Source organism: Protopterus annectens, chromosome 4.part0 (assembly GCF_019279795.1).
Source record: "Protopterus annectens isolate FY-2018-M chromosome 4.part0, PAN1.0, whole genome shotgun sequence".
NCBI lineage: Eukaryota > Metazoa > Chordata > Ceratodontiformes > Protopteridae > Protopterus > Protopterus annectens.
Genome location: NC_056733.1, coordinates 1,419,051,543 through 1,419,072,062, shown reverse-complemented (window position 1 = coordinate 1,419,072,062; position 20,520 = coordinate 1,419,051,543). Strand labels below are relative to the sequence as shown.

The 20,520-nt window shown below is 45.1% G+C and overlaps 1 protein-coding gene across 2 annotated transcripts in view; it reads left to right on the top strand.

Moving 5' to 3' along the window:
• Positions 1-20,520, top strand: part of KIF3A (kinesin family member 3A) — a 1,506,491-nt gene that overhangs the window by 694,816 nt on the left and 791,155 nt on the right. The window lies entirely within an intron of this gene.

The following is a 20,520-nucleotide window of genomic DNA, read 5'->3' as shown; positions in this document are numbered from 1 at the left end:
GACTCAGCTGCACCATCCTTTCACCTTACGAGTGGTCTCTCAATCCCCAGGCAGCGAAGCGGATTTTTGCCGTGTGGGGGCAACCCTGTTGCGATCTCTTCGCCTCTCCCTCAAATACGAAATGCAACAGCTACTTTGCTCTAATTCCCCCCTTCGGGGAATCCCCGAGAGACGCTCTGGTGCATGCTTGGCCTCCCGGTCTGCTTTATGCGTACCCTCCTCTACCCCTGATGCTGAAACTCGTACAGAAAGCCAGTCAGTTGGGGAGCAGAATGATCCTCATTGCCCCATTCTGGCCTCGTCAAACGTGGTTCCCTTACCTGTGGTCTCACCTAGTGAATCCTCCTTGGATTCTGGATCCCCTACCGGATCTAATATCTCACCCAGTAGGTCTTCCGATCCCGAATCTGGACAGTCTAAAGCTGACAGCTTGGCTGCTCCAGTTCCACTCCTAGTCAGGACTCCCGGTATCTCTTCACCAGTTAAAGCCATACTAGTAGCGGCACACAAACCTTCCACTTGAAGGGTCTATCGCAGTAAGTGGAAGCGTTTCACCATCTGGGCAGAGCATCATAATTTAGATCCCCTCACAGCACCGTTGCCAACTGTGTTGGAGTTCCTTACAGGTCTTTTTCATCAGGGGGGTAGCTGCTCAACGGTCAAGGTTCAACTAGCAGCTATTTCTCATTATCATGTGGGACATGAATCAGGGCCTTTGATCACGGCAAAATTGTGCAAAACCTTTCTCAAGGGTACCTTCTTGCTCAGACCCCCTATCAAAGACATTGTACCCCCTTGGGATTTATCACTAGTCCTACAGGCCTTGACAGCTCCCCCTTTTGAACATGCCGCTTTGGTTGATCTTAAGTACTTATCTTGGAAAACGGCGTTCCTTGTCGCTATTACTTCAGCGAAAAGAGTTTCCGAGCTTAAGGCCCTTTGTGTAAAACCCCCGTACTTGGCCTTCCACCAGGATAGAGTATACCTCAGGACCAATCCCTCATTTCTTCCCAAGGTGGCCTCAGAGGCTAATATCAATCTATTAACCTGCCTGTCTTCTTTCCTAAGTATCGAAACAAAGGAGAATACAAATTGCATTCGTTAGATGTGAACAGACAACTGCGCTTCTACATTCATAGGCTGGCTGGTCATAGACAATCTGACCAGTTGTTCATCTCCTTTGCCAAATTCTGGAATCTGGAATTTTCACTTATGAGACTCTGGTTCCATCATAATGTCTCATAAACTATGCAAAGGTACTTTGTTATTAAGGCCACCTGTCGGAGACTCTCCAGCACCATTTGACCTAAATTTTGTTCTATCCTGCATAGTTTTTCCTCTGTTCGAACCATCATCGTCTTGCAAATTAACGTTTTTGACCTGGAAAACTATTTTCTTGATAGCAATCACCTCTACTAGAATGGGGTCAGAGTTGCAAGCTTTGTCCATAATTTGGTTTTCCGTAGAGACAGGGTGTCTTTGTGAACAACCCCCTCCTTTTTATCTAAGGTGGCTTCAGATACAAATTTGAACCAAACTATAGAATTACCAGTTTTCTTCCCAAATTATGAAAACAAGGCAGAATACATGTTACACCAACTGGATGTATATAGACCGTTACGTTTTTACCTACATAGAACTGCAGAATTCCGAAACTCTGATCAGTTATTTGTTTCTTTTTCAGATTCAAAGAAAGGTTGCCCTGTAACTAAAGTTAGACTTTCAAAATGGCTTTCAGATTCTATAACCTTTATCTACAAGTCTCAAAATAAAGAAATTCCAAAAAAAGTTAAGGCCCATTCTGCAAGAGCCGTTGCAACTTCTTCAGCCTTTCTGGCCAAGTTATCAATTAATACCATTTGTGCTGCAGCAACATGGGCTAAACCACATACTTTTATCAGTCATTGCAAAGTTGATTTGGCCTCCAGGAATAGAGCCACTTTTGGATCCATGGTTCTGAGGAATATTTTCCCATGAGCCACCCAAGATTCATTGTGCTAGGGACACTGTCCCAACCTAGTAAGAATGAAGGCAAGATAGGACAACATCACATAAAGAAGTTATGTACTCACCATAATGTTCCATGTGTGTTGTCCATCTTCGCCGTCATTCGTACATCCCACCCACCTTCCCCCTTTCCCTTCTTTTATGCTTAGAAGACCGGTTCTATACAAATAGGATTACATTGACCTGTGTCCTCCATCAGCCTCTAGATTCTTCATTGGAATACTAATAACCTTATAATTAGGGCAGACAAGATCTGGAGATGTTTCTAGTGCATGCTTGGATAGGGATTTAGCCACAAGCTGGCAGAGGGCCTCGAGCTTGAAAATAAAGGCCGAGACAGATCCGAGGATCGGATCTGAACCCAACCTAGTAAGAATGAAGGCGAAGATGGGCAACACACATGAAACGTTATGGTGAGCACATAACTTCTTTTTTTAATAAAAGATAAAACTTCTGGACTCAATTATTACATAGTACTTTCAAAATACTTAGCAGTGAACAATCTTTTGTGGAATAAGATATATGCAAGTGTGATACTACATTATGGTTCTGTGGAGAGTCTGTAGAAAGCATACATATTTGATGTACTTGATCATACTTTAAGGAGCGATATCTGCACAGTCTTAACAGAACAGATGTCACCTACCTTTGCACTGATTTCTTCATCCTTGCAGAATCTGTGAAAAGGTAGGAAAATCTGTTCTGTTAAGACTATGCCCATATTACTCTTCAAAGTATGACCAAGTACCTCAAATATGCCCCTTTCCATATAACAAGGCAATATATTTGATGTACTTGATCGTACTTTAGTGAGCAATACTGTCACATTCATAACAGAACAGAACTGATGTAGCCTGCCTTTTCACAGATCCCATCATCCTTGCAGAATTTTCTGGCAGTACTCACATTTGTGCAAGTGCCTTTGTTGATGTGTTTTAGGACTTGTGCTGAAACTTTGATTGCAGTAGCAGACACTGATGTTAGCTTATGTTCATTTCTTATGCACAGAAAATTTGGTCCTTATTTTCCTGCAGCTATAATTCAGTGATGTTCTTCATGTTTCACTGTTGCAGTCATCACATTTAGTGTTATCCCTGCCAGGGTAGGCGATGGCCGGCCTGAATACCAGAGACTTAGTATTTCTGCATTGGTTGTTGCCCCTTGAAGACTGACATCAGGTTGTCAGTGGTATAAAGGAAAGCAGCCGATGCCATTATACCAGTCTTTCTTGCCGTGGAACCCGAAGCAGAAGCAGTTCGCATGAGTGCCGGTTGGCCGCTACCTGAGTTTCGTTTCCGAATTGAAGTTGAAGTCTTTGAAAGCTAAGTACCCCATTGGGGATCCCTTTTTCTTGCACTAAGTTAGTAATTGTCTCGCCTGTGGAAAGCAAACCCCACCCTGGGACTTCCACTCTTACTGTGTCACTTGTCTAGGCCCAGACAACGATGTCCTTCTTTGTTTAACGCCAGAACTATTCGTCATTGAGACCTCATTGTAGCCAGATATTTCTGATTACAGTCCTTGAATTCCGATATGGCTTCCATAAGCCATCCGACAGCAGATCTTCTGAAAAAAGTAAAGATAAAGACAGAGACAGACCGCACAGGAACAAACCTTCTGACGACGCTGCCGCCAAGCTGGTCATCAGTCCCCCAGAATTCAGTGAGGTGCTTTTGCAGCCCCTGATGCCCGATTCAGTTAATTCGCAGGCCTCTACTGACACCCTTTCGGAGTCCGGTATGCTACAGAACTCTTCTTTGTCTAAGGATCCTGTGGTCGTCTCTACCTTGGATGGGTCCGGAGCCGCTGTGCTGGCACCGGCTTCCGAGGAAGTCCTTCGCAACATAGAATCCAGACACAAACTGACACCTTCTTTCATGGCTACCATTCTTTCTAAAACAACCGAGTTCCTTAGGCCCAGGGGTCTACCCACCCTCAAGAAACCAACTACCAGCTATTCTCTGGTGCCTGCTCCCTTGCCTCAGTCACATATGCTTAAAATGGCCGAGGACCTTATCATGCTGATTAGGGGAAGCCAAGCCACTCCCTCAAAAAGAAAAATAGATCTGTCTCCGGTAGTTTTGTCTGAACAAGAGTCAGATGAATCTGATGCATCTGACTATGAAGATATGTAGCCCCTCTTTACATATGAAGATTCTGATGCAGAGGAATCTATTCCTTCAACCTCTCCCCCAGAGGATTTCCCTGCATATTTTAAGGGAGCATTTCAAATGTGAGAGTCAAGACTACCCACAGTCTAAAAAGAGACTCAGAGTTCTTGGACCTTCCATAGCACATGCCCTTAGCCATCCCCCCAGTCCTAGATGTGGTGGATGACATCTTCCTTGAATCCAGCTTGACTCCAGATGCACTCCCTCCTGCTCCCAGGAAACCAGACAGGTACTACAGAGTCCATGACTCTCACAAATATTTTTTTTAAAAACCCAACAGCGGATCCTGAGGTCATTATTCAAGGCTCAAAAAGGGTTAAAGTACTTCAGCTGAAAATCCCACCCCCTCAGACAGGGATTCCAGAGCACTGGACAGATGGGGTAAAAAAGTATACACCTCAGCTACTCTTGCTGTCAGGGCACTAAATTGTCAGTTCCATATGCTTAAATATCAGCAACATACCTTGGAACTCCGTAAACAAAAAATTTCCTCCTTTCCTGCATGGGCAGAATCTAAAGATTTACAAGTTTTAATGCACTTTGCTGGTCAAGTAACTAAACACACTTTGCACTGCTGTTTCGATGCCCTAGAAGCTTCTTGCAGGGCAGCAGTCACTGGATCTGCCATTAGAAGACATGCATGGCTTAAGGAACAACCCCTGCCAGACCATGTCAAATTAAAATTCTTGAATGCACCCTTGCACAAAGATAACTTATTCAGTACTAAAGCAGAAGAGGTGTTAAAAATGAAGGAAGAAAAATCAAAATCAATGCAGACTGGTAAAGATTTCTTAAAAGTACAGCCCCCTAGGTTCAGCGGGCATTTTCCTTCCAAGCACTGGTTCTTTCCTGCACCTAGTAAACAGGGCCAGCCTAGGCCCCGTGGAAACAGACTTCCAAGACAACAGTCCCAGGGGTTGCAGAGATCTAAGCAGTGGACTACCTTCACTTCAAAACCAGGGAGTTCTAAGCCACCCCCTTATAGTAAGAACTCACAATGACTCACCCCCTCCCAACCTCACCTCTGCCCACCATCACATACCCCAAGGAGGAAAACTCTCCTTTCACTTGAGCACCTGGGCCACCATTACCAAGGACCAAAGGGTTCTGAACATTGTGCCTCAGGGGTACAAATTCTACTTCCACACCCTTCCAACCCCAAAAGGGTTCCCAGATCTACCACCAAATCAATGGGCAGAGGCTCAAAAGTAAATCCATACCCTGCTCTCCTTGGAAGCAGTAGAACACGTTCCTGCAGAGCAGATAGGCCAAGGCTTCTACTCCAGGCTTTTTCTGGTACCCACAAAAGAGGGCACCTGGCACCCCATCCTCGATCTATCCATTCTAAACACCTTCCTAGTGATCCCAAAATTCAAAATGCTCACACTCCAGCAGCTGCTACCCATGCTCTCCAAGGACGCTTGGCTAGCCAACCTGGACCTAAAAAAGGCCTACCTCCACATTCCCATCAGGGAGTCTTGCTGAAAATATCTTCACTTCAGGGCAGGGTCTCAACACTTTCAGTTCTCTGCACTTCCCTTTGGCTTATCTACTGCTCCCAGAGTTTTCACAAAATGCCTGGCTACAGCCATTGCTTTTTGCAGACAAAGAAATATTTAAATTTACCCCTACTTAGACTAAATGGGGACGCCCATACATAGATCTATTTGCCTCCCCTCACAACTGCCAATTACAGAGATTTTGCACAAGGATTTATCACAAACAAGCATGGAAAGTGGACGCCCTATCCTTCAGCTGGAAAAACCTAACAGTATATGCCTTCCCTCCACTGCCTCTGCTTCCCAAGGTACTCCTAAAGGTCAGACAAGAGAAGCCAAAAATGATACTGATTGCAACAGACTGGCCACGCCAACACTGGTACCCAGTCCTAAAGAGCTTGTCTCAAGGTCCAGCATGGATATTGCCTCAAACTTCTCACTTGCTGACCCAACAAAACAATCAGATCCTGCACAGCCAACTCAGGACCTTAAAACTGGCAGCATGGCGGATAATGTAGCCATTCAGAACACTCCTCTTTCAAAAGCTGTTATGGATGTTATCTTGGAGGCCAGGAGGCCCAGTACCAGGAAATCTTATGCAGAAAAATGGAAGAAATTCTGTGCTTGGAACCAGGAACAAGGCATTGACACGTATGTACCAAATATTCCTCAGATTTTACAATACCTAACTGAGATGCTGGACAAAGGCTTTTCCTTTTCATCAATTAAGATTCATGCCTCTGCCATTTCAGCCCATTACAATACGGAACCACCTATCTTTTCTCATCCTTTAATAAGGCAGTACCTCAGAGGGGCCAAGAACATCGGGCCTCCAAGGAGAGCACCATTTCCAGCATGGAACCTCAATTATGTCTTGGAAAAACTCACACTGCCTCCTTTTGAGCCAGCCTCAACAGCTGATATAAAATTCTTATCCTGGAAAACCGCTCTGCATTTAGCAATAACCTCTGCAAGGCGAGTCTTGGAGTTACAAGCACTTATGGCTGTGGAACCTTTTATCATTTTTCATCCAGACAGGGTTTCTATGAGGACAAACCCTACATTTATGCCTAAAGTGGTGTCCAGTGTGGCCCTCAACCAAACTATTCACTTGCCTACCTTTTATCCAAACTCACAGAACAAGGATGAGAAAATTCTGCATTCTTTGGACATACACAGACAGCTACGCTTCTACTTGGACAGAACTAAAGTTTTCAGAAAGACTGAGCAACTTTTAGTGTCATATGTTGCAGGATCACAAGGAAAGGCTATTTCAAAGCAGTCTATTTCTAAATGGATAGGTCATTGCATTAGTTTCTGCTATTCTCAGCATGGCAAATCAGTGCCTAAGGGCATTAGGCCCCATTCTACCAGAGCAGCAGCCACTTCAGCAGCCTTCCTCAGAGGACTACCAACCAAAGACATCTTAGAGGCTGCAACTTGGAGTTCAGTGCACACTTTTACAAAGCACTACCACTTACCTCTTTACTCTAAATCCAGAGCAGGCTTTGCCACTGCAGTTCTGCAGGGCCTCATAGCCTCTCCTAATCCTATTTAGCTCAGCCACCCATCCTCAGCTTTGGGATTCAACCCAAGAGTAATGACTGCAAGAGTGAAACACGATGAACATAGTACAGTTGTGTACCTACCATAAATGTAGATGTTCGAGTGTATTCACTGTTGCAGTCCAGGTTACCCTCCCTCTGTCCCCCTTTCTTTTGCTGGGGTTTATCTGTACTTCTCCATTCTATACAACCTATGTGGTGTATTTGCTTGTAGATGAAGGAAATGTTACTTTAGTGCATGTATGTTTATTGGCATAATATATTTAGCCTACCCTTTTGGGGGCACCTGACATCTGGGGCAAGAAAAACTGAAGAAAATGGCATCGGCTGCATCTTTTATACCCCTTCCGCACTGACGTCAGGGAAGAGGCGACAGCAACTGACGCCGGACCAGGACTTTGGAATTCTGGCCGACTGCGGGTAGCCTGCCAGCAGGATAACCCAAGAGTAATGACTGCAACAGTGAATACACCCGAACATCTACATTTATGGTAGGTACAGAACTGTACTTTCTGGATGTTATCCGAGAGGCCAGATGCCCTAGCACCAGAAAGTCCTATGCAGATAAATGGAAAAGGTTCTGCACCTGGATCCAGGCTAAGGGGGGGGCCAATACAGCACAGCCCTCCATCCCTCTCATCTTGGATTACTTTGCTGACCTACTATACAGTGGTCTGTCTTTCTCCTCTATAAAAATTCATGCCTCTGCTATTTCAGCTCATTTTCCCACTGACCAGTCTCTTTTTTCATACCCTCTGATCAAACAGTTCCTCACAGGGGCTAACAACTTGAGGCCCCCCAGAAGGGCACCAACACAAGCTTGGGACCTTAACGTTGTCTTGGAAAAACTCACCCTGCCTCCTTTCGAACCAGCTTCTTCTGCAGAGCTAAAATTTCTGTCCTGGAAGATAGCCTTCCTCCTGGCCATCACTTCAGCCAGAAGAGTCTCTGAGCTGCAAGCACTCATGGCAGTGGAACCCTTCATAATCTTCCATGCAGACAGGGTATCCCTCAGAACTAATCCATCCTTCATGCCCATGGTGGTGTCCAGTGTGGCTCTCAATCAATCCACCTATTTGCCCACCTTCTTCCCTAACCCTCAAAACAAGGAGGAAAGGATTCTGCACTCTCTAGATGTGCACATACAGCTCAGATACTATCTGGACAGGACTAAATCCTTCAGAAAATCTGATCAACTGCTGGTTAGCTTTGCTTCAGGGGCAGAGAGCATGGCCATCTCCCAGCAAACCATTTCTAAATGCATAGCACACTGCATCCACTTCTGCTACGAACAGCATGGCAAGCCTCCCCCGAAGGGGGTCAGGACCCACTCCATCAGAGCAGCCTCCACCTCTGTAGCTTTCCTCAGAGGAGTCCCCACCAGAGACATCCTGGAGGCTGCCATCTGGACATCTGTTCACACCTTTACCAAACATTACCACCTGCCTCTTTTTTCTAAATCCAGGACAGGTTTTGCCTCTGCAGTCTTGCAAGGCATGCTAGCCAGCCCTTAGCTTCCTTGACTGCCTCCACCAATTTCCTCAGCTTTGGGAATCTACCCAAATGTGATGACTGCAGCAGTGAAACATGAAGAACATAGTACAGTTGTGTACACTTACCATAAATGTAGATGTTCGAGTGTCTTCACTGTTGCAGTCCTGGTTTCCCTCCTTCCATCCCCCTTTCTCTTCCTTTTTTCCCTTGTTGTTCTCCTTTCCTTACAAGGGACATATTGATATTTATTTTCTACTGCTGGGGTTCTGCCACCAGAGCCTGGCCTCCTATTTGGGGGCTCCTGACCGGTTAGGGCAAGAAAAACTGATGTAATGGTGTCGGCTGCTTTCCTTTATACCACTGATGACCTGACGTCAGTCTTCAAGCTGCAGCAACTGACGCAGAAATGCTAAGTCTCTGGTATTCAAGCCGGCCGAGGTCTACCCTGGCAGGGATAACCCTAAATGTGATGACTGCAACAGTGAAGACACTCGGAACATCTACATTTATGGTAAGTATACACAACAGTACTTTACTCATTTCCTGTTAGAATCTGAGGTATCTGTCAGACATTTTTAATAATATCTCTTTTAAGTATGTGCAATTTTTTATAGTTTTATTATGTTTTTAGTATTATCAGTATTCATTCTTTATATTAGATAAATCTAATCTGTATCTGCTTCTGGCCTCCTTGTTTTCCTCACAAAAATTGCAAACAAGTTTAACTAATAGAGGCAGTTCCCTTCTCCTGAGATTTTCATACAAATGTGTTATTTCTGTTTGTACAGAACACACCTTGCAATACTGTGATCTTTGTAATGAGCTTAAGGTGTGACTGCAGCTTAAACCTTTGGAAATTGATTTATTTGTTTTAAAAAGAAACTATGGATTCTTTTCAGTTAAGTCTTAGGAAAAGGAGTTCAGAGTGGTGGAAGAAGAATGAGCAGGTCTTAAATCATCTTTGTCAGTTCTCAAGTCATTGGGTGCAAAAATGAAATAAAATAAAGAAAAATAAAGAGCACTTAATCTTCAGAGTCAGTTATCAGCAGGCTGACACACTCCAAGTAAAAAACACTGTGTTGTAACCACTGGCACTGTGGCAGAACCTTCAGAGGAATTCAAACAGATAATATCTTACACAGTTTAAATTTTTTTTAAAAATATTGTATCCTAAAAAATCATATGACTGATCAATATTAATTAGCAATAAAACAATCATTTCAAAGAGCATCTCCAGTGACATCATCTGTTTAATCCCTAGTGTTAGTGTTTGAAACTTTAAAAAACAGATTTGTCATAAAATAAAAAAATCTTTAATATTTTCCCTTCTGTAACATTAACCTTTATATGTTCCAGTTTTGTTGCTTGCAAGTCTTTTAGCTCCATGATGTGAACACAAATGTACTGCAGTGTAGCTGTCTACTTTCTCGTGTATAATGTCCCTAATGTGCCGTTATAACTTTAATTTATAGATTCTAGCTGTCTTCCCAGTATATAGTTAAATGCTTATGAACATTTGAGGGAGTAAACTACCTGTGAATCTGCAAGTATAACATTGTTTGGCTGAAATTAAAACTTTTTATTTTATCAGAAGAAGGGACAGTACAAGAACAAACCTTATACAAAGTCAGTATTGATGTCTTTCTAGTCATATGTTGCAGTATTCATAACATGAGGGAGTCCGCTGCCAGCTGGCTCATACATCCAGCCAGTATACAAAAATCTAGTGCTGCTGTTAGGTAAGTGCAACATCGCACAGAAACAAAACATCCGTCGGTCATAAAATGATATTGGGTGTAGAGTGGATGATGGCATGTACAAGACCTTAGAACTTTTCTGCTGCCTGTCAGATTGTCTGCTTCGATAGTCACTTGATGTGAAGTTGTTAAATCTCACCATTTATTCTCATTTATGGGTTTGGAGCCAATCCTTGGCTCCGACACGGCCGATAGCAATCTCAAGGTTTGACAGTAGCTCAAGACCAAGCCCCTTATCCCACAATGCACTGCTGGAATTACCTCAGATCTGGTTTGCCGCGGCAAGAAAGATCTTGGTGATCCAGTTAGCTCGGACCATTTTTGAAAAAAATTAACAGCAAGTCTATAAAAAGTTTTCTTTTTTGTTTAAAAATATAGTGTGTGTTAGTACTAGGTCTTTTTATATTTACTCTATAGTGAAATACTTATAGATAGTATAAATAGTTTAAAAGTTAGGGCCTTGTAGGGGATTGCTACAGCCCTTTTTTTCTCTACTATTAATCTTTATAAGAGTCAGGGTTTTTCTGTGGGCCTCTTAACCCTATATTTGTATCTATATTTGTATGTATGCAATACTGTTATATATAGTGCCCGGATTGGGCTTACTTGTTTGTGGATCTAATTTACCTTTTTGCAGTTTACTGTTTTTCATTTAAATATATCGGATGATAAGGAGAAATCCCATCCTAAATCGGGATTCAAAAAATGCCCATATTGTGGGCAGAAAATGTCCATTACTGATGGACACATTCAATGTGTCTACTGTCTGGGGACTAAACACCTCCAAGACACCTGCAGCATTTGCCACTCCTTTTCTACAAGAGTCCTCTTGGAGAGAAGGAGGAAACTTATAGACAGGGGATTGCTACAGCAATCTTTTTTGGAAGATGTTCATCATGTTTCACTGTTGCAGTCATTACTCTTGGGTTATCCTGCTGACAGGCTACCCTCAGTCGGCCAGAATTCCAAAGTCTAGGTTCGGCGTCGGTTGCTGTCACCTCTTCCCTGACGTCAGTGCACCATGGGTATAAAAGATGCAGCTGACGCCATTTTCTTCAGTCTTTCTTGCCACGCGGTGCCCGAAGCAAAAGCAGTTCGCAAGTGCCGGTCGGCCGACTCCTGAGATTTTCAAATCCAAATTTCAGAACCGAAGTCTTCATTAAAGCTAAGAACCCTGTTGGGGAGACTTTTTTCTTGCTCCAGACCGATGTCAGAAAAAGTTAACAATTGTATTTCTTGTGGGAAGTAAATAACTCATAAGGATTTTCACTCTTACTATATTCCTTGCCTAGGCCCTGATCACAAAGTTGCTAGCTGTCGGTTTTGTGCTAGATTTAAACAACGCACTATTAAGCGTCAGTTTGATTTTGCATTTTATCACTTTGGCCGAAGATTTAATTATATAATGCCGTCAGACCAGCCGACAAACGGAGTTTACAAAAAACGCAAGGACAAGGAAAAGGATAGGCATCCGAGGTCCAAAACCGACGACGAGGCCTCTGCTAGGCCAGTCACCAGTTCGCCGGTTCTCAGTGAGGCTCTTTCGCAGCCCCTGGCGCCCGCTACCTCAGAGCCACAGGCCGCTTCCAACTCCCACGTGGAGCCGACTGGGCCTCTGGATACTCAAGGTATTGGACACTCAGAAATCATCCCCTCAGATGGGTCCAGAGCTGCTGAGCAGGCATCGGATTCTGAGGGTGTCTTCAGACCTACACAACTATATATTAAGCCTTCTTCAGCTTCAAATACAAAGACAAAAGCAGCTCTAAAGACAAAGAAACAAGTACAGCATTCTCCTGCTTAGACTTCCATGCCTAAAAAACAGATGCTCAAAGTGGCCGAAGACCTAATCACTTTGATCAGGGGCTCCCATCCCCCTCCTGATAAGAGGCCTAGGGAAGAGACAGAGTATGATTCTTCTGATCAGATTTCTATTTCCTCTTGATTCCTCTTCTGAACAGGATTACTCCATGCTTCCCTATGAGGAATCTGATGCTGAAGAATCCATTCCTTCAGCCTCTCCTCCTGAGGATTATTCTTTTGGGAAAACCCTGCATACCATGAGGGAGCATTTCCATTGGAAGAGCCAGGATTATTCTGAATCTAAGGAAAGGCTCAGAGACTTTCTGCTACTTCCTCAGCACAGGCCCCTTGCTATTCCACCTGTTCTAGACATTGTAGATGGTGTATTTTCAGAGTCTGGCCTGTCCCCTGACTCTTTACCCCCTGCACCCGCTAAGCCAGACAGATACTACAGGGTCCCAGATTCTCATAAATTCCTATATAAAAACCCCGCTGACCCAGAAACTATATCTCAGGGTCCCAAAGGGGTCAAAGCTTCCACTGCAAAAAACTCTGTCCCCTCTGATAGGGATTCTAGGGCTCTAGACAGATGGGGGAAAAAAGTCTACACTTCTGCTACCCTGGCTGTAAGGGCTTTAAATTGTCAGTTTCATATGCTTAAATATCAGCAATATTTAATGTCACTGCTTAAACAGAAATTGTTGACAAATACTGAATGTTCAGAGAACAAGGAATTACAGGATTTATTGCATGCAGTTGAACAAGTGGGAAAGCATACTTTGCAGTGTGGTTATGATTCACTGGAGGCCGCTTGCAGGGCCGCTGTTACAGGTTCTGTTATTAGAAGGCATGCTTGGTTAAAGGAACAGAATCTGCGTGGTCATGTTAAAGCAAAATTATTAGATGCACCATTACAGCATGATACTTTGGTACTAAAGCAGAAGAGATGTTGAAAAAAATGGAGGATAAAGCAAAATCCATGCAGACAGTGAAGGATTTTTTACAGGTACAGCCACCCAGGTTTAGCAGGAACTGGCCTTCTAAAAATTGGTCCTTTCCAGTGTCAGGCTACAAAGAGGCAGATACAGGCGTCCCAGAGGCAGATCTCCGCCCCAAGGCTCATACAGGGCTAAACAATGGGGTGCTCCTACCTCCAAAAGTGGAGATGACAAATCACAACCTTACAGGAAATAGTCCCAATGACTTTCCTCTACCAGATCCAAGCACTTTTCTTTTGGCAGCCCCCTTAGGGGGAAAACTAACACTTTTTTCATCAAGTTGGCAAATGGTTACCCAGGACAAATGGGTCCTGAACATAGTGTCCCAAGGCTACAGGTTCCATTTTCACACTCTACCAAGGTCAAAAGGTATGCCAGACCTGCCACACAATCAATGGGCAGAGGCACAAAAACAAATTACAGCCGTCATGGACATGAGGGCCATTCAGCAAGTGCCACAACAAGAGCAGGGGCAAGGATTTTACTCCAGACTTTTCCTAGTACCCAGAAAGGGCAAAACTTGGAGATCAATACTGGACCTGTCTATACTAAATACGTTTCTGGAAGTTCCAAAATTCAAGATGTTGACTCTACAGCAGCTACTGCTCATGCTGGGCAAGAAGGCTTGGCTCGTAACTTTGGACCTAAAAGAGGCATACCTACATGTCCCAATCAGACAGTCTTGCAGAAGATACCTCAGATTCATAGCTGGCTCAGTGCATTACCAATTCTCTGCACTGCCCTTTGGCTTATCTACTGTGCCCAGGGTCTTCACAAAATGCCTGGCACCAGTAATTGCATTTTGCAGACAAAAAGGAATTCAAATATATCCCTACTTGGACGACTGCCTAATTCAAGCAGAGAACAAAGACATTCTTCTAAAGCATCTGGCATTTGTAAAAATATTACTAATTGGCCTAGGGTACACAGTAAATGAAAATAAATCAAAACTAGTGTCCTCTCAAGAGATAATATTCCTGGGTGCAAGCTTAAATGCAACTGCCCAGATGGCTTATCTCACGCCAGACAAACAAAAACATCTGACTACTTACTTCAAGAAATTGGCAACAAAAACCCACTTGTCTGCAAGGAGAATCCTGCAGGCCTTGCGTTTCATGGCATCCTGCATTCTACTAATTCCATATGCCAGACTGCATATGAGGAAATTACAATGGTATCTAAAAATGCTTGGACTCAGCATTGCCACAGCCTGGAGACAGTAATTACACTCATTCCCTGCCTGCAACAGAGTTTCGATGGTGGGCAGAAGCATGTCACCGCAACAAGGATCTGCCATTCAGTCTGCCCACAGCCAGACAGACACTGACAACGGATGCATCAGATTATGCCTGGGGGGCCCATATGGCAGGAAAATGTATTCAGGGCACATGGCCTGCAAACCAGATGCATCTTCACATCAATCAAAAAGAGATGCTAGCTATTCAAAATGCCCTGACAGCTTTCAAGGACCTGCATCATCCAGGACAGTTACTGATAAAGGCAGACAACACTACGGTCATGTGGTACATAAACAAGCAGGGAGGTAAACATTCATAACCCCTCTGCAGACAAGCAGTGACCTTATGGGACACAGCATTGGCTTTTCAAGTTCACCTGCAAGCACAATTCCTGCCAGGAAAAACAAGTACTCTGGCAGAATAACTAAGCAGAAACCTCATGGATCCCCACAAATGGAAACTGGATCCACAAGTCTTCAGCATGATAATAAGGAAATAGGGATGCCCAGACATAGATCTGTTTGCCTCCCCTCACAACTGCCAATTGCAGAGATTTTGCATAAGGATTTATCACAAGCAAGCATGGAAAGTGGACGCCCTATCCTTCAGCTGGAAAAATCTAACAGTATATGCCTTTCCTCCACTGCCTCTCCTTCCCAGGGTACTCCTAAAGGTCAGACAAGAGAAGCCAAAAATGATACTGATTGCACCAGACTGGCCACGCCAGCACTGGTATCCAATCCTAAAGAACTTGTCTCAAGGTCCAGCATGGATATTGCCTCAAACTTCTTACTTGCTGACCCAACAAAACAATCAGACCCTGCACAGCCAACTCAGGACCTTAAATCTGGCAGCATGGCGGATAATGTAGCCATTCAGAACACTCCTCTTTCAAAAGCTGTTATAGATGTTATCTTGGAGGCCAGGAGGCCCAGTACCAGAAAAATATTATGCAGAGAAATGGAAGAAATTCTGTGCCTGGAACAAGGAACAAGGCATTGACACGTGTGTACCAAATACCCTCAGATTTTACAATACCTAACTGAGATGCTGAATAAAGGCCTTTCTTTCTCATCAATTAAGATTCATGCCTCTGCCATTTCAGCCCATTACAATGTGGAACCACCTATCTTTTCTCATCCTTTAATAAGGCAGTACCTCAGAGGGGCCAAAAACATTAGGCCTCCAAGGAGAGCACCAATTCCAGCCTGGGACCTCAATTATGTTTTGGAAAAACTCACACTGCCTCCTTTCGAGCCAGCATCAACAGCAGATATAAAATTCTTATCCTGGAAAACAGCTCTGCTCCTAGCAATAACCTCTGGACGGCGAGTCTCGGAGTTACAAGCACTCATGGCTGTGGAACCTTTCATAATTTTTCATCCAGACAGGGTTTCTTTGAGGACAAACCCTACATTTATGCCTAAGGTGGTGTCCAGTGTGGCCCTCAACCAAACCATTCACTTGCCTACCTTTTATCCAAATCCACAGAACAAGGGTGAGAAAATTCTGCATTCTTTGGACATACACAGGCAGCTACGCTTCTACTTGGACAGAACTAAAGCTTTCAGAAAGACTGAGCAACTTTTAGTGTCATATGCTGCAGGATCACAAGGAAAGGCTATCTCAAAACAGACGATTTCTAAATGGATAGGTCATTGCATCTGTTTCTGCTATTCTCAACATGGCAAATCAGTGCCTAAGGGCATTAGGCCTCATTCCACCAGAGCAGCAGCCACTTCAGCAGCCTTCCTCAGAAGAGTACCAACCAAATATATCTTAGAGGCTGCAACCTGGAGTTCATTGCACACCTTCACAAAGCACTACCACTTACCTCTTTACTCTAAGTCCACAGCAGGCTTTGCCACTGCAGTCCTGCAGGGCCTCATAGCCTCTCCTAATCCTATTTAGCCCAGCCACCCATCCTCAGCTTTGTGATTCAACTCAAGAGTAATGACTGCAACAGTGAAACATGATGAACATAGTACAGTTGTGTACCTACCATAAATGTAGATGTTCGAGTGTATTCACTGTTGCAGTCCAGGTTACCCACCCACCATCCCCCTTTTCTTTGCTGGCTCTTATCTGCACTTCTCTGTCCTATACAACCTATTTGGTGTATTTGCTTGTAGATGAAGGAAATGTTATTTTTGTGCATGCATTTTTATTGACATATTTGTCAGCCTACCAATATTGGGCCACCTGACATGTGGGGCAAGAAAAACTGAAGAAAATGGCATCAGCTGCATCTTTTATACCCCTGGCACACTGATGTCAGGGAAGATGCAACAGCAACTGACGCCGGACCTAGACTTTGGAATTCTAGCCAACTGAGGGTAGCCTGCCAGCAGGATAACCCAAGAGTGATGACTGCAACAGTGAATACACTCGAACATCTACATTTATGGTAGGTACACAACTGTACTTTTTGAGTAGCCATGAAGGTACTAGTACTTCCTCCAAATCCTCAAAATCCAAGTCTTCAGATAAGGTTTCAAAAAAGGCTAAGATTTCAGAAGGACGGTCATCGGTTCCACAGTCATCGGAACTGAGTGTACCTTTGATTCGGAGCCAGCTCTCAGTATTGGAGCCGGTCTCTGAAGTTCCTTCTTCACCTCTACTCCAGTCTGCACCTTCGGTGCATTCAGCTAAGTCCTCAGTCAGCCTTTCAGATTTGGACATGGATCGGCTAGTGCAGAAGCTTTTACAGGCACCAGGACTTGCCAAATTGTTGTCGGCCCCAACCAGCTCGTCTGTACCGAAGACCATGGAACTGGATTTGTCTACTCCTCCTCTGAGCCGTACTGGACTCTCGGAGCCGAAGGAAATTGAACCAATGGTGGTCGAACCCTTGGAGCCGATACCCGCACCGGTATTATCGGCTCCATCTACTCGAATGTCCAAGGCGCCGACCGAGGGCTCTAGCAGGCGACGCTCTCCCATCAGGTCCGGGGAGGATAGTCGCACCGACTTGTCGGTGCCGACTCTTCCTCTCGGGGCTTCGGCTCCTACCTCAGGTTCGGAGCCCAGGGTTTCGGTGCAGGAGGTTCGGACGGTACTCTGGGGTCCGTCCACTCCTTCTCGTCGGAGCCATGGTGCCTTCGATGCTATGAGGAGAGTTTTGTCTCCAAAGACAACATCAGCATTGGTTCAGCTTTCCCTCTCCCCTCAGGCTCCGGTGTCTGCTTCTTCATCTATCGGTCCCTGTAAGCGTAGAGACCCCGAGCCTCAAGTACCCCCACAGGGCGTCCCCTGCTCTTCTGAGACCTCCCCAGATCCCCCCACTGAGGAGGTGCCCAGGAAGAGACTGTGCAAGAGGAGGCACTTAGACTCCCCACAGGAGTCTTTGACATCTGATACAGACTTAGATGAGTCAGAAGAGTCCCCTCGATCCCCCTCTGAGGATATCTCCTTTGCAGCGATACTAGAGATCCTTAGTCAGAGGGGCGATTGGCAGTCCAAGACCCTAGCTGAGGATGAGTCCGTGCTCTTGAAGATTTTTGGGTCTCAACCTTCCACTTCTTGGGTGTCTCCGCCTTATGACGAGCTCATGGAACTGATCTCCCGTAAGGCGTGGGAGTCACAGGAGGCCATGGAACCTGTCCCTTGTAGACCCAATAAATTCATATCTGCCCCTGTGGACAAGCCATTTTTGACAAAGGGAGTGCCAGTTGATGCCATGGTGGTAGCTGCAGCCACCAAAAAAGAAGTATCTGAGACATCCTCTTCTATCCTATTCTTATTCCTAACAGAGATTCTAGGGTTATGGATAGATATGGGAAGCGCATGTTTAGTTCAGCGACTTTTTCTTTGCGATCACTGAACTACTTTACCCATTTTACAAGACTACAGAGAGACCTCTTGAAAGAGCTAGGAGATACTCTCCAAGGTACGGTAGCTGCAGGAGTGGCCGACAAAGTCAACGCCCAACTCGTTACCCTAAACTCAGTGGTGAACTCATCCATGCGTCTCATATCCTATGCAGCTGATGGTTCGAGTAGAGCCGCTAGTTCGGGCATTGCTCTTCGAAGGCAAGCCTGGCTGCATCTCTGTTCCTTTGAGGAACCCTTTAAGTCTTCCTTTATTAATACCCCATTCGATGGCTCATCACTGTTTGGGCCCAAAGTAAAGGAAACTTTAAGCAGGTGTGAGCAGGAAGGCAAGACCTTATCGGCCGTTGGAATCCGTTTTTCAACCCCTACTCGGCCCTACCCCAAGGGCCCTAGGGGAGGGAAAATGTGGTTGCGAAAAAGTCAGGCAGCCTTTCAGGACACACGTGGAGAAATCCCCTCTAGAGGCAGAGGAGGGGGTTATAATGGATGATGCCGCCCCCGTGGCAGAGGGGGTCCACAGCAACAGGGTGACGGGAGTCAGTTCTCCGGTCAGTCCTACCAGTGCCTCTGAAAGGGGGCCCGATTGTTTGGCTCTGGAGGCAGTCGGGGGTTGCTGGTCTTTGTACTCAGAAGCCTGGCTAAACATAACATTGGATACTTGGGTACAAAGCATCATTTCCAGAGGATATTTCATACCATTCTTTTCCCCTCTCATTCCTGTAAAGAGAATCCCAGATGTTCCACCCAGTCTCAGGGAACAAGCAATCGTAGAGGTCCGCAGATTACTCGAAAAAGAGTCATCCAACCAGTCCCAGCAGACCAAGTCGGATTCGGAACTTACTCAAGATTTGTTTTGGTACCAAAGAAAACAGGGGACTGGAGACCTATCTTGGTCCTCAGCAGACTCATCCAGTTCGTAAAGAAAGAGAAGTTCCGAATGGTCACGCTTCAGTCCATTCTTCCCTTCCTAGGGAAAGGCAATTGGATGTGCTCTATAGATCTCAAGGACACGTACTATTACATAAAGATAAACAGATGCTCCAGAGATCATCTGCGTTACCAGTTTCGAGCCCTGCCCTTTGGTCTCACTACAGCCCCCAGAGTGTTCACCAAATGCATGGCAGTGGTCACGGCTCACCTGAGACATCTAGGATTCCAGGTGTTTCCATACCTAGACGATTGGCTCCTCACCGGTACCACCAGGCATCAATAGACTCGGGCAGCACAATACACTCTGACACTCTGCCATCAATTAGGCATTACAATCAACATCGAAAAGTCTGCCTTATCGCCATCACAGCATACCATTTTTATAGGAGCAGAGTTAGATACCTCAACTACCACTCTACGTCTCCCTATTGAAAGAGTCTCTCTTCTCCGCCAAAATTTCAGCTCACTGGTGTCAAAGAACAAAGCTACAGCAGCGGAGGTATTGAAGGTACTAGGTTTGATGGCGTCCTGGCTATACCACTCGCAAGGATGCATATGCAAATTCTTCAATGGCTCCTCTTTGCTCAGTGGTCTTACCAGAAACTACCTAGGCACAAGATTCTTATCACGGATTCTTGCAGGAGAGACTTTTGGTGGTGGTTGACGTCTCTTCATGTCACAATTGGAAGGCCCTTTGTCCCCCCCCCCCAGTAGCCACTGTGACCACAGACGCTTCCCTGATAGGGTGGAGGGGCATTATCAGGGAAAGACTGCCCAAGGCACATGGACAGATCAAGAATCACATCTGCACATCAATGTTCTAGAGTTGAGAGCGGTACTTCTGGTGTTGCAGTACTTTCAGGACTCTCTCCCTCTAGGGATTATTGTAATTCAGACCGACGACATGTCAGTAGTCTGGTACTTGAACAAGCAGGGCGGAACCAAGTCTTACCCCCTTTGTCAAGAAGTCCTCAGGGTCTGGCAATGGGTTGTGTCATCCCAGCATTTTCTGTTAGCAACGCACATCCTGGGGATATCCAATGTGATAGTGGACAAGCTAAGCAGGGCAATATTACTCCCTCACGAGTGGTCTCTCAAACAACAGGTTGCGGAGTTGATTTTCCGCAAATGGGGCCAGCCTTGCTGTGACCTTTTTGCCAGCCACATCATTTCAAAATGCAGAAACTACTTTGCCCTAATACCACCTCCCGGTCATCCCCGAGAG